The sequence below is a fragment of the Callospermophilus lateralis genome, unplaced genomic scaffold (assembly GCF_048772815.1).
Source record: "Callospermophilus lateralis isolate mCalLat2 unplaced genomic scaffold, mCalLat2.hap1 Scaffold_509, whole genome shotgun sequence".
NCBI lineage: Eukaryota > Metazoa > Chordata > Mammalia > Rodentia > Sciuridae > Callospermophilus > Callospermophilus lateralis.
The window spans coordinates 577,601-592,800 of NW_027514445.1; positions in this window are offsets into that span (position 1 = coordinate 577,601).

Genomic DNA, 15,200 nt, shown 5'->3' on the forward strand with positions numbered 1-15,200 from the left:
AAGGACCACAAGCAATGCAGGTCAACTCAACTTTAGAAGAGGTAACAGCTGCAGCAGGTGGAATGTCAGATAAAGAATTCAGGATATACATGCTTCAGATGATCTGGAGTCTCAAGGAAGACATTAGACCGCAAAATCAGACAATGAAAGATTACTTCGACAATGAATTACACAAACAAATCCAGGCAGCAAAAGATCAACTATACAGGGAGATAGAGGTTATAAAAAACAAACAAACAGAAATCCTAGAAATGCAGGAAGCAATAAACCAACTTAAAAACTCAATTGAGAATACTACCAGCAGAGTAGAACACTTAGAAGATAGAACATCAGACAATGAAGACAAAGTATTTCACCTCGAAAAGAACATAGACAGCTCAGCAAGACTGTTAAGAAACCATGAGCAGAACATCCAAGAAATATGGGATAATATTAAGAGACCAAACTTAAGAGTCATTGGGATACAGGAAGGTATAGAGCTCCAAACCAAAGGAATGAGCAATCTATTCAATGAAATAATACGAGAAAACTTCCCAGACTTGAAAAATGAGACAGAATCCCAAATCCTAGAAGCCTACAGGATACCGAATGTGCATTTTGATCCTAAAGGAGAAGTTTACTTGAAATTTAAAAATTATGTGTCACTGAAAAGGTAGAAGATATATTAGACCTTATTGTTTAAAAGATAGAAATATGCCAATGAAATTCTCTCCAGGTATTTGGTCATTTTTGATGTACTGATCTGTGTATGATAAATAAAATTTAATTGCATTTGTAGATTTAAGGAAATATGCTTCAAAATAAATGTGCCTTGAGAAAGAATATTAATGTATTTAGCTTCTATATCTATGTCTAGAAAATTTAGATAATATCACAAAAATTACATGATTTGTGAAGAAATGCTATTCACTGTATCTTTATAGTATTTTGAGGAGATTCATGGATTTTGAACTTTTGCTTCAAATATATTTTGTCAAAAATAAACAGAATTGGTCATAAAGGTTTTTCTTTTATATTATATCATCAATTTATGGTGACATTATTATTCTCTTTCAAGCACAACTATATATAAAAAATAGTGATTCTTTTTCTTGGTGCTATGTTATCTTCCAAAATTCTTATCCTTTGTGAAAAACAATGATAACTTTGTAGTGCAGAATTACATCCTTATAAAGTATTTTATTTCCTCCAATTTTAATCATGGATCTAAATTCATAATAAAATGTATTAAATATTTTTGACTATAAGCCTATAAACTCAGATAACTATTTTACCTAGAGATCTGGATTTTCATATATACAAGTCTATTTTACCCACAATGAATTAAAGTAACAGTCAAAGAGAAACATAAAATGAGATAAACACCACATCAACAGAGGAGGTGATCTCCAGTGACAAAAGACTTCAAAGAACTTTTGGAAAACAGAAAGTCTGGAAGCAGATGAAGGATGCATTTGAGTTCTAATTAGGTCTCCCCAGGAGGGAGATTAAGACCATGACTAGGCATCTTGGAAGTCCATAAGTGAGTGTGCTTCAGATCAGCACAATGGAAATAAAGAGAAGGAACCATCACAGAATCTGGGTTTGCAGTCTTATCTCAAAGGAGGCTTCTGCTTACTCAAAGTGAAATTTTGGGGCTGTCTTGCACTCTCATTTGTTTTCTACATGAGACATGGACTGTGATTTACATGAGTCTCAAATAGTCTTTAGTGTAGAAAGCCTTGAATGGTCATCACCAGAAAAACTCTCTTCTACTGATGAAAGTATTTTGAAAAGACGACTTTCAACAATTGTCTGGGAAATGAATCCTTCAGTCCTAATGGTGCCATAAAAAAACAGTTCCCTATAGTGACACCTCAAAAATTCACTTTTCAGTCTAAGTTCTGTACGTAGTTTATGGTACTAGTGAGACTGTATTCCTTATAAAAGGGAAGACAGTGCAATTAATTACAGTTTTGACATCTGTGTAAACTGAATATCAAATTAATGGTCATCTTATGTCTTTTCTGCTGTTCATTTTAAATCCCTTAAAAATACTTCTTTTGATCTTTATAACTTAGCTGAGTGAGTGAAACTCATACTCTTCCCCAAATCATTTGAGCCTGCTCACCATAATTTTCTCAAGAAACAAATACAACACTGTTTTTTTTAACCATTCCTGTAGGGCAAGTGAGTACTAAAAAGTAGAAAATAGGATCATCTGTTTTCAGATTGAATCATCTGATTTTTGTCTTTATTGCAACATGGAATAAATGTCCTTCTGGTAAGGAGAGTGAAGTGACCTAGCTAGGATTGTAATTTCTTCTGTTCTTTTGTGTTTTCTTAGTACATAGAATTTAAAGTTCTCAGGTGCAGTTTAAATTTTATTTGGAATCTTGTTCAACATCCTGTTGGAAAAGTGTCCTCTTAAATAATTAGAATTTCTAAAACTGCAGGCTGCAGAGGAATGGTGTAAGAAAATATAATTGCCAATTTATCGAAGTGATCATGAGTGAAGACTCTTCAACTTTGACACACTGATTCCTGAATCTATGTAGTCTATCTCTTGGTAGCACAATCTGATATGATGTGAAATTTAACAAGTGTTAGCAACACCATCACATTTTCCAATATCCTACCATGCCAGTAGCTTTTTGTTTCTTTTGTAGATGACAATACAGTGGATACCATGGTCATAGACAATAGTAATATCTTTATTTTTGTTAAATGTGGTCTGATTCAATTTTAGGCATGATCTATTGATACTTTATTAGTGATGCTTGCTTAGCATTTATTATCTGTAAAAGCAAAAACAAAAACCAGTTGTCAACTTGGTTGTCTTGTACATTGTCCATGATGTATGTGCTTTGGTGTGTGATAGCATCAAATTCCATGATATTAACACTGCATTGACTCTCTCAGAGATGCATCCTTATTACTGTACCCCCCAAATTTTATAGTCATCAAAAGTTCCTTCTAGACCCTTGACCAAGTCTTGATTTCTTTCTATTAGTTCATGTACCTTCTTACCTGAGGTAACTTCTTTTTCTACATGAAAGTGTGGATGAAGTGTGCTGCCAAGTATTCTGCTCTTTAGAAAGAGTTTTTTTTTTCCAGTTTTTAAAGGCTAACCCTGAAAGATGCTGTACAATGGTGTTATTTTATTTCAGTTTACTTCTAAATGAAGATAACTCATATTTATTTCTAGTAATATTTTGATAGAGGTTGGCCAATTTACTTTTCTATCTGATTTGCAAAAGGGACCTTTTCCCAAAGAAGGAAATGAAAAGGTGTTGTATCACACCTTTGCTCTGAAATTGATTGGGGTCTTATGAGAAAGAGTGTAGGTTCATGACTAACTTCTTGGTTAGTTTTTTGCTTAGTGATTGGTCACACTAGTGTGACCTCAGGGGAAATGCCAAGGAAGATAGAGAGTAAAAGAAGTAGAAGCTATCAATTGATTATGCTTTTGTAACTTAAGTAGGGTTTTTGACTTACATATCTCTCTGCCATCCATTTAAAGTGAAAATATAAAATTCATCTTTATTTTTTATGTATCATCAATAAATTTCTAAAAATAAAATTTACACCTATTTTTTTTCTAATCCTGTTCATGATTTCTCTATTTTCTTGATTATATGAATTTTTTATAACTGATACTAACTTGATAATCTGTATCAATTCCTGGTTTACAAACACTTATTGATATTTGCCTCTTTTTAGTTATAGTTGGCCTCCAGTAACAAAGGGAAAGATCCCTTTCTGTCTGTTCCTCCCAGCCCTGATCCAGCCTGTCAGCTTCCCAGACCCTTATGCAGTTGGTTGTAAATTCTGCCAAAATTTTTCACTATTTTTCAAGATTAAAAAAAAAATCAAAAACTTTAAAAAATACTTTAAAAAGAAAAATGTGCAGGGAGAAAGCAGCAATATATTTTTTCATAATTAGGCGTTTTAAATTTTTTTAATATTTGTCTGTATTTAATGTAGGTCAGCCACTGATACTTCATCAAAAAAACAGTTTCTATGCTGAGTTCAGGTGACCAAGGAATAGCCACACCCTATGAAAAAAACAGAACACACACACACAAAAAAAAAATAAAATAAAACACAGAATCATCTTTAACCTAACATTTTATATGATGTTTCAGATCCCCGTAACTTTGCACACAAGATTCTGTCTTCAGTTGAATTTTAACTTCTTTTTGTATTTGTATAGAGTGTGACTATTGAATTGAAACATTTTATTCTAAGCGTCTTTGTGGTTTCTTGTGAGGTTAAGTGGGTGAGAGGGAGAAGGGAAAGTGGGGGATTCTTCTGTATCATAACATGAAGTTTCCCACACAGTCTGCTCCCAGGTGCCAGACTTAAAGTTTTTCTTTCACTGTTATACTTTGATTATTCTTACTTCCCCTTTACCCATAAGTTAAAACTTATGGTAACAGCACTTTATCAAACTGCACTTATTAAGAACAATTTTAAAAATATAGTTATAGTTCACTTCACCAGTCTGCACTTATTGCTTATGGTTTCACTCATCTGCTATGCCTGTTTTTGGTGTCTAAAAAACCAACATTGTATTTTCAATATTTTACCCAGTTTCCTACATGTATATACTGGAAAGAAAATCTGGTCTGGAAATATTCCATTTTGATTGAATGCTATAATCAAGAAAATAAAATTTAAATATGCTAAATATATCTCCAAAATTTCTCAAGTAGCTATGATTAAAACAAAGAGAATATCCTGAAAAGAAAAACCATGGTCAGCTTCAAGAAAGCATGAATAGACCCCAAGTACTTATCACTAATGATGGATTATAGATGATAAATACAGAATAACCTCAAGATTTAAAGGAAACCTAGTATTCAACCTGGAATTCTTAACTGAAGCAGACTGTCCATTAATGATAAATAATAATAGATTTTCATTAATGATAAAATTCTAAAAAGCTGTATTCTGTGCCTCATTTCAAAGAGAGTTACTCAATATAGAAGAAAAATCACACAAAGGAAGCAGAGTTTGTGGATGAAACAGTGGCTCTAACTACAGAGCTGATGAAAGTTATGCTGATTATGCAGTAGACCTTGAAAATAGTTTTGTTAGCATACCTCAGTCTTACCTTTAAAATGATGCTTTAATAGAAATATTAGCTAGTGAGTAGTCAAGTGATTGAATGTAGCAAAAGTTAGAAGATTCTAGTGGTCTATTTTCTTCACCACACACACACACAAAATTGAATATTACAAAATATAGAGAAAAACAAAGTGATGAAAAAGAAAGTAAAAACACACTAAACACAAATAATGGAAAGTCAAGTTTTTCGTATGAAACACAGTAAAATGTGCACTTTTTGTAGCATTTGATGCGATAGAAGAAAGTAGTATTGATTGTTCTTGATGGTAAGAACATCCCTCCATGAGCACCATTCATGTCCTGATATTGGATGTCAGAAAGGCTAATAAATTAGAGAAAGAAATCATTCTTACTTCTGGTGTGTGTTTTGCGATGAAAACTAGTTTAGAATCAAATTTGTGAAAATGATTACTGGTTTTTAACCTTCATAAATTTTCTGTAGACAAAGAATGCAACACATAATTATTTTTAAAATAGAATAACTAACTGATGATGAATGAACACAGGACTTGTAACTATTAAATAATAGACTGGGGTGTAGTGGTCTGTACAGATGCTCATACTCAGAAATAATAAAGTGCCCAATGCAGATTAAGCAGAAAATCACATAATAATGATTACATAAATGATAATCAATTAAACACTAATGCCTTTTAATATTTGACTCATTGGCCTTAAGAGAAAGAAGTGGCCCCATAAGCCAAATTGGTTTTCTTCCCTCTCTCATTGCCATTCGAAAAAATACTAATACTTTGTGAAGGATCTTCCATGTATTGATTTCAAAATTATGGTCAATATCAGACAACTAATAGTAGGTATGGCTAAATTTAGTTTCCTTTTAGAACTTTACATAGTTGATGATAGAGTGGAGGCTGCTGATTTGGGTGTAAATTTTGAAAACTACAGTTTTATATAGTCCTGGGGTTTGAACCCAGGGGTGCTTTATTACTCATATATATTCACAATTCTTCAATATTTTATTTTGAGACCTGGTCTCTGTTACCAAGCCTGGCCTTGAAGTTGTGATCATTCAGCCTCATACTCTATGATTTTTGAGATTACAGGTATGTACCACCACATCAACCTGGACACTTCCTTTTATTTTTTTACACGAATCTAATAATCAAAAGTATTTTAAATATTTCTGCTTTTTCTTTGATATAAAATATTCAATACTAACTTTCCAAATTGGTTTTCACCATCACATTCTTTTTTTTTCAAAAGGCCAATATTCATGTTGTGTAGTTGTACATTTTTTTTACCCCAAAAGGTATACTCAATAGATTGTATTCTGAGTTAGCAAGTCAATTTTATATGTTTCAGAAAAACAAATTGCCATAAATTGTTCTGGTTATGCTCTTAATAGAAGTACCTTACTCTTAGTCATTATAAAAAAAAAGAAGGGAATTTAGTAAAGTCAAAAGGTACGATCCAAAAGTTGGCTAGTTGTTTCAACCAGATGTTTATGATTTGATTGTTTCTCTTTTAAATTTCTTATTCTGATTGCTCTGATGGCTTTTCCTATGATATATAGTAGTCAGCTCAATTTAAAAGAACTAGTTTATGTGAAATATGGATACTAAGGGAAATAAATATCTGGAACAAATTAATAGTACTCAATATGTTTCTGATGATTATATACAGCTTCCTCCTACCATTCTGAGATTGCAATTCATAGAGCTTTAAATGAATTTCATTCCTCACTATATTTCAATAATTAGCACATGCAGAAATAATTTTTCAACAAATTTATATTAAATAAGTAGCAATTTAAAGAAAAACAGATATAATTCACACCTGTGAAATTAAAACATGACATTTTGCCAAAGAATATTTGGCATATTCAAATCATAAAATGAAGAATTGTTGCTTTCCTTTATGTGGTAGGACACAGTTTATTGTCATGTTGTTTCAAAAAAAAAAAAAACATTGACAGTTTTCTTATGAAAAAACAGTTGTTATTGTTTAACATGGATTTTACTTGAAATTTTTTTTTTTAATTTTTACCCATTTGAACACTGAGAACCTATTTGCTGCGGTCAAACACAGTGAGATACTGTTGTAAGATGTATCTCTGAAACATCTGCAGTTCTTTTCATTTTACGTAACAGCATCATGCACACCCAGCATGAGAAGAGGTTGCTCATTAATTTTGGTATCAATACTGGCTTAGGTACATTGAAAAGATGTTGAGAAAATTACATCTATAATGGTGGAATCTCCCATTTCTTTGTTTTCATTTTTCCTGTGGTGCTTCTGCTCTTGATATTAGTTATGTTAACTTTAATTTGAATTGTCCATACAGTTTCTTAAAACATAAGACACTTAGAATTGAGGAAATTACTTATAGCATATTTATTTCATAAACTGATATAAGATTCAATGAAAGACTTCAGCATTATTAATGCACATTTTATCAAAATTCCTTTAAGTCACAACTTGAGATACAGTATTAAAATCTTACATAGCTAAAGGTTTTTTAACAATGAATTATAGGCACCCTAAGCAAGTATGTAGTTTCAATTATTCATTTACTTTACTTCATTCATTCATAATATCATAGTTGATAAATACCACACATCAGAGTGTCTGTTTTTGAAAATAAATTGCTTGGTAAATTACTAACAATGCAGCATGCAATTTTTATTTATTATTGGTTCATCATACCCACATCTTACCCACATAGTAAGATTGCTATAATATTCAATATGTTGTAGCTAAAAACATGAAATACCACATAACCTATTGTACAGATTATATAAATGCTCTTATTATTTCTTCATCCTTTTCACAAATATTTATCAGGAATTTACTATATGATAATTAGAACTAAGATCATCCTAATTATTTCAGATATTTGAAAAAAATGCAAGACCTCATTTAAAAAGGGCAATATAGATTTCAGAAGTAACTACTGTTTCTCTAGTGAATAATGTGTATAGAAATCTGTTAAGGTCTTGGGGTATGCAAATATATTTGAGATGCATCAGAGAGTGCATATGAAAAAAACATAGTATTTATCATGTTACATAAATGAAGTGAAATATCATACCAAAATGTTAAAAAAATTAACTTTTGGGAAAAAAGCAAAAGTGTGCACTAGTATTTGAAATAAGGTAATAATAATTTTTACCATAATTAGTTGTTTCTGAGTCTCATTTCACTCTTTACTTTAATTATCAATCCATTTTGTTAAGTACCCCTATAGGTGTTATTGGAAAATATTGGCATTTAGTGAATAATGCCACCAATTTTCTGTTCTGCAATATTAAAGAACTATTTCAGATTTATTGCAATGAATAGTTTTGCTTAAATGTAACAGTAGTTTTTCAATGTAGAAATTACTAAGATAACTCTGGGTGTTCTCAAAGTCTATAACAACCATATTTGATGAAATTTGTGGCATAGTGTATAAGAAAAGATGCTTCTCTACCACAAAGCAGACATCATTGAAATAACCTTGTGTAGTATCAGCATATACAAGTTTGGATGAGGACTTTTGCATCTTTTCTCCTTTTACTTCCCACCTACAACATGGCTTATTTTTCATAAGCAAATTTCTATACTTGTTAAACCTCTCATACATCTCAGAATTTACTAGGAGGGATCCATGACAACCTAGAAACAAACATGTGAGACAGTGTGTAGATTAATATATGAAGATGTTCAAGAAAATATTGGTCTGGTCAAGAGATGGTGCAGCAACTATATAGAAAGCTTAAAATTGAAATTGAAAGAAAGATAATACTGCCAAGATTTACTAAGAATCATGTAGTCTTTGGAAGCAGATATTTTAATACAAAGCTCTTGAGACTGATGTCCACTGCATCTTTCTTATGAATATTTGCTCTGGTTTTGAGGGCCACCACATCTAGCCAGTACACATTTGGCTTGATATAGCATATTCAGAAAGCATACCATTTTCTTTATAAACCTAGGCATGGTTTACTATACATCCACTGAGTTTTTGCACAGACTTTTCCCTTCTTTTAATATACCTAGCCCATTAGTCTTGTCATATTTAAATTTATTCATTCTTCAAGAAGTAGTTTAATTGAATTCCCTATTGTCTTTAAAATAAATTCTCCACCTAAAATAATTTATATATTTTAAAGAATTTTATTGTAGTATCTAGAATCTTTATAAGTACAAAGAAATGACATTCTATGTCTCATTTTTACCATTGTCTTTCTCATATAACTTTCATTATGAATTGAGTATGTCCCTCAAGTACTCATGTGTTGGGAACTTGGTTTCCAAGGGGAGAGAGTTGGAAAATAGTAGAATGTGTAAAAAGTGAGATCTAGTAGATTGTGGTTAGATCATTGGGGGAGATGCCCTTGAAAGAGTTAATGAAATTTTCATGGGACACAAGATAGTTCCTATTAAAGCAGATTGTTACAAAAAGAGCAAGTCTTCTTACTGGATTTCTCTGACTTCCTGTGTCCTTATGTTCTCTCTACCTCTCAAATGAGCCCTAACCATAATTCCATCTCATGTGTAATGTGGTGAAGGGGCTGTAACAGGAGCTGCGAAGATTCTGGTACAGAGCACTTAAATCTTCAGAAGTATGTACTCAAAAAATATTTATTTATTTATCTATTTATCTGTTTATTTGTTGTAGTTGGACAGAATACCTTATTTTATTTATTTATTTATTTTTATGTGGTGCTGAGGATTGAACCCAGATTCTTGCATGTGCTAGGTAAGCACTCTACCACTGAGCCGAAACACCAGCCCCTCAGAAAATATTTTTATGCATTTATACCTCTTTTTATACATTGGCCTGGTTCTGGTATTTTTCTATAGTATTATAAAATAGACTATAACAACAAAAAAAATGACTTTGAGTCTAAGGCTTCTTACTATAAGAGTGAGTAGAACATCTAAGATTACATTTTATAAGCCCTGGTATAGTTTAGATGGTAATGGCTTAGCATTTATGATTCTTATTTTTTTTATATTTCAAAGGTGATATCTTGTATTTCTTATATTCCTCACGGTGCTTAGGTTAATGTATTGCCATTTACTTTGGGACTCAACAGTGTGGAATTGATTCTGTTTTGCTAAACAAAAGCAAGAGTGGCTCCTTAAAATATAACAAAGACTCTATGAAAATGTTTTGAGTTTTAATGGGAAGAGTTGCTATTGATTATAGAGGGAATTTGAATACATGGCTCCATCTTGATGATACTCATTAATCAGAAATGGTCTGAACTGACTAGATTAAAATCATTAGAATACCATGAATAAAGAGGCAGATTAAAAAAAATAGGTTTATCTAGTACCATTTTGAGTCTCCTATTACAATACAAATTATAGTATTTTTTTTTTTACCAGTGAAATGACTCAAACTCATGTAGCTGCATTTTAAGCCTCATGTATTCACCCAAGTCATATAGGTAAAGAATCCACTATAAGTTGGGCAGGATGGTCCAAGCTTGTAATCCAAGAAAATTGGGAAACTGAGTACTTTCAGAAGTTTAAATTCAGCCTCAGCAACTTAGTGTGGTTTCAAGCAACTTAGCAAGACAGTCTCAAAATTTGAAAAAGTGGGGAGAGGGCTTAGGAATGTGGCTCCGTGTTTAAAAATCCCTAAATATAAACTGAAATACAAAAAAGAAATACAGTTTAAAATGCTACAATTTCGTGTTAAAACTAATAAAAAAATATTTCATATAATTGTTTTCTCCAGTATTCAAAAATGAAAATAGTAATTTTTTATTTAAATAGGTAATGTCTTTTACTGATCCTCATATACATCAAGGTGTAATGTAGAGATAATGACTTTACTATACTCTCTTATTTGTCAAAGTATTTATTATAAATGATTCATTTTTATATAAGGTATACATTTTGGACAAAATCTGTTCAATGTTCACTACTGGTATGAGTTTTCAGATGTTCAATGAATTTAAAATTTGAATAAGTTTTCAAAATATCATTTAACTTTTTAGGGTTTCTGGGCACAATGAATCCTCCAAAAATAAGTAGTGTTAAAGAAACATGTGGTTATGAAATGTTTTTTTCCATTTGTATTCTCTCTAACTAGTATGTATCCACAGGTGCTGAGTATTGGTGAATAAATTTTGGAAGCATTGTCAATTGTCAATTTTCACATTTCACAACTTTGTCTCTTCTATGGTTGTTGTGGTGAGGATTAAATGTTGACTCTTCCTTAGAGAAATGGTACGATGGTCTCATTTGTAAAGCTTCTCTTCAGTGTGTTTTCTCTGATGTCTAATAATATATGATATATAATTTAAAATATTTCTATATTATCTACATTTATGTCTTCTTTCCAGAATAAATAGTTTAGTGGTGAAAATGAATTGATTTCTTATTAAAAAGTTTGCTAATTTGTTTTCATTTGTAGGGGTTCTTTTCTGTATAAATTCTGTTGTTAATGAAGTTTAGTTTTTCTTTAAAAGTATTATCACTTTATTTACATTTCACATTCACCAGGGTGTCTTCTGCTGTGTTGAATAAATTTTTATTTTTTATTAAAAGTTTTGCCACTCATTCACATTCGTAGGGCTATTCTCCAGTGTGAATTCTGTTCTGGCAAATAAGGGTTGATATTTGAGTAAAAACTTTGTTACATACTTTGCATTTGTTAGGCTTCACTCCAGTGTGAGTTCAGCTGTGGAAAATAAGGTGTGATTTTTGACTGTAAGCTTTTCCACATTCATAAAATTTGTAGGGCTTCTCTCCAGTGTGAGTTCTGCTGTGCCTAAAAAGGTCTGGTTTTTGACTAAAAGCTTTGCCACATTCTTTACATTTGTAGAGCTTCTCTCCAGTGTGTGTTCTCCTGTGGCAAATAAGGTGTGATTTTTGACTGAAAGCTTTGCCACATTCTTTACATTTGTAAGGCTTCTCTCCAGTGTCAGTTCTGCTGTGCCTAAAAAGGTCTCCTTTTTGACTAAAAGCTTTGCCACATTCTTTACATTTGTAGGGCTTCTCTCCAGTGTGAGTCCTGATGTGGCCAATAAGGTGTGATTTTTCACTATAAGATTTTCCACATTCTCTACATTTGTCAGGCTTCTCTCCAGTGTGAGTTCTGCTGAGGCCGATAAGGTGTGATTTTCAACTGAAAGCTTTGCCACATTTTTTACATTTGTAGGGCTTCTCTCCAGTGTGAGTCTGCTATGGCCAATAAGGTTTGTTTTTTGACTGAAAGCTTTGCCACAATCTTCACATTTGTAGGGCTTCTCTCCAGTATGTGATCTGCTCTGGCGAATAAGGTGTGATTTTTACTGTAAGCTGTGCCACATTCTTTACATTTGTAGGGCTTCTCTCTATTGTGAGTTCTTCTGTGGCAAGTAAGGCCTACTTTTTGACTGAAAGCTTTTCCACACTATTTACCTTTGTAGGGCATCTCTCTAATGTGGGTTTTTCTGTGGTAAATAAGACCTATATTTTACTATAAGTTTTGCCACATTGTTTATATTTGTAGGGCTTCTCTCCAGTATAAATTCTCTGGTAGTGAACAAGGTCTGAATTTTTATATGATTTCTGGTGTTCACTCTCACTAGTAGTTTTCCATATTTTCTCTTGTTGTAAACAGTCAAGATTACAACTTCTATATTTTCCACTTATCACACTGTGAAACATATGTTTTATGCCCTTTTCTGTTGAATATTCTTGAATATCTTGAGGAGTCATGGCTGAAATAAACAAAAAATAAAAATAACAATACCTATTAGAGTAGGATGAATATACTTTGCATACATAACTTGAAATTAAGGTAAAATAAGTACATCAGGAGTGTAACAGATTAGTACATTCAAAGTCATCATAAACTCAAAAATATATCAGTTCATTAAAAATGTACAGACACAATTAATTTGAGAATATTACCAAAATTCTTTTAGAGACCACAGTATCCAAGAGGAGTACATCATTAAGAAGAGTATTATAATAAAGACAAGGAAAGTATGTTACTCTTATCATCCACAGCTTTTTGTTCTTCATAATATAGCATTACATATTTAGGAAATATCTACCAGCTACATTTACTCTCAGTAGAATAAGAGAAATGTAAAACATATACAAACATTTGTGGCTTTTTCAAAGAGTGTCCAAAAACTGTTTTTTTTTCTAAGATGACATAGAGATGTGAAAATAACTGGCAGATTTTGTGTGATATTGCCACAAATAGTCAATAAGGGTAAAGAGGCTATGGACTCTTAACAAGAAATATGAACAAAAAATTTACTAAGAAATATACACATATATGTCTCTAAAATTTTCCATAAAAACATTTTAAAAGACTATAAAAACCTGGCATAGCCTATGCCATAATACTTGGCTGAAGTCAACAGTTGACAATCAAGTATAATAAATTGATTTTCATATTTTTAAATTCATTTGATATGATGATTTTTTTCACTGACAAATACTACTTTATTTACTAAATGTATCATGGTATTTCATACTATATATAAAAGGTAAAATGACTAAACAGAACTGATTAACAAAATCATTATTTAATATAAATATCAGTTTTGTCTTACAAGGTATTGTATTCCTTCTACTAGTAGTATTAATGAAGAACATAATACACTCAACATTTGGTAAAAAAAAAAAAAAAAACTCTTGACCCTCTTAAGCTCAATAAAATAAAAAATAATATAAATAATATTAATAAATATTATAATATTAATTATAATATTATAATATTATAAATAAATAAAATTAAAATACGGAGACTTTGACTATAATATCAACCATACAAAAAACACAGTACCTGGTGAGCACAATTTTTCTCACTTAAATTTTGACTTCCAGATGCGAATCAAATGTTCCTGCAACTTAATCCCTGCCTGTCACATTTCACTTAATGCAAAGTCCTGCATGTATTTTTTAAAAAACTATGAGAACAAATATTTTCATAACTAAATAATAATTGTATATAAGTGCAATATTTTTACTCATTTGATCATTGATGGGCACACACATTGAGTCCCTAGCTTTAATACTTAGAACAATGTTTGCACTAATCACAAAAGCAGAGGTATCACTCCAATTTGCTAATTTAATTGTTCATAGATACATATTTAGTACTGGCATTTCTGAATCTTTAGGTCATCCAACTGTTAATTTTTCATGTGTGGTGCTTGAGATTAACCCCCAAAATTCTATATCCCTGAACTACAACACAATTTTTTAAAATTTGTTTGAGTCATGCTGTTTCTAAATTTCTGCGACTTCCCTCAAAAATGAAGTAATTTTGGATGGCCTCTCAATTCTCACATATTACAAGGATACAGCACTGTTCTTGTGTATTTTTATTTATTTAAATATTTTTATACCTTTTTCCCCAAAATGGACTATATAATGTACTGCTGACTCCTTTAATGAACAAATAAAAAATAGTACAGCAATATAAAGAAAGAGAAGCATGGCTTAATCCAATTAACAAAAGAAGAAAAAAAAACTTTACGAACTGAATATTAGGATATTGACAGTTATTAATTACTCAATAAACTCTAAATAACTATTTAAAGAAAGTTTAGAGAGTAAAATTGAGAATCGTGTATGTGAATAATTCCTTAAGATTAAATGAGAGGGGGATTCCTAGTGTGCAAAGCTGAAATTCTACCACTATGGGAGAGCCTTATCAAACAGGACTAAGGTTAAGACAAGTCTAAGCAACTTGTGAAATACTGTAATAATTAAAAACCTGTAGGATATATAAAGGGAAGATATCTAAATATATCTATATCTATATCTATATCTATCTATCTATGTAAAGAGAAGTGTGAAACGAATCCAAGCATGTTCCAGAAATTAAATCATTAATAAAAATAAAAAAATAAGAAATATAGAAAACAGCTTACAAAGTAAAAGTATAATGAGGTATTCACTTCAAAATATTTATGATTATTAATGCATTGTTGCAAGCCACAAAACAAAAGAAAAAATTGACTAATAGAATTGAATCTAAAAAAAAAAAATCTGCCAAGTCAATTCCAACAGAGAGCATGGAGAGAAACCAAGCATGATCTGCTCCTTGAAGCCCTATTTGTTTAAAGATAGGTAATGACCCTGCCTTTGCATCTCATCATTTTGCACAATTTTTAATC